The sequence below is a fragment of the Solanum stenotomum genome, chromosome 1 (assembly GCF_019186545.1).
Source record: "Solanum stenotomum isolate F172 chromosome 1, ASM1918654v1, whole genome shotgun sequence".
Taxonomy (NCBI): domain Eukaryota; kingdom Viridiplantae; phylum Streptophyta; class Magnoliopsida; order Solanales; family Solanaceae; genus Solanum; species Solanum stenotomum.
The window spans coordinates 34876838-34877476 of record NC_064282.1 but is presented as its reverse complement, the minus strand read 5'-3'; the positions used below and the strand labels follow the sequence as shown (position 1 = coordinate 34877476).

The 639-nt window shown below is 39.1% G+C and overlaps 1 non-coding gene across 1 annotated transcript; it reads left to right on the top strand.

Moving 5' to 3' along the window:
- The first annotated feature begins 258 nt into the window (after positions 1-258).
- Positions 259-365, top strand: LOC125854012 (small nucleolar RNA R71). The gene has a single exon (XR_007445311.1). It is a non-coding gene; the product is annotated as a small nucleolar RNA R71 (small nucleolar RNA).
- Positions 366-639: the final 274 nt, after the last annotated feature.

Genomic DNA, 639 nt, shown 5'->3' with positions numbered 1-639 from the left:
CTCATAATCATCTTCTTGATGTTTTCATCCCTCTCTTTCTCTTCATCAAGTTGCTCTTGCGTTAATCTAAAATGTAATGGAGAAACTTGGTACTCTTTGGTATACCACGCTTGGGTTATTCTAGTCATGTCATCCAGAAGAAACGAAGCTACCTCAAATGATTGTAACATTATTCCTCCTCGTACCAATTGATCAGCCACTCCTTTATTAACCGAATCGAGATTTCGATAGAAATATTGAAGTAAAAAATCATTTGGTAGCCCATGAGTTGGGCATTTAAGTAGGAGCTTCTTGAATCTCACCCACGTTTCATGGATGGGTTCCCCTTCGCGTCGCTTGAAACTTTAAATTTCGTCTCTAAGTTTCATCATCCTTGATGGAGGAAAGAATCTTGTGTTAAATGCTATAACTAGCTCATCCCATGATGTGATGGAATTGTTTGATAACTCGTCTAACCACTTATTAGTTTCTCCCGTTAAGGACAGTGGAACAACCACAACATAATTGACTCTTGTGACACATTTTTGAATGAAAAAGGGCTGTAAACCTCTGTAAAGTTTCTCACATGCTCATGCGGGTCTTCATGATATAGCCCTCCATATAGTCCCCTGATTTGGAGAAGATGAAGAGTTGTGCTAG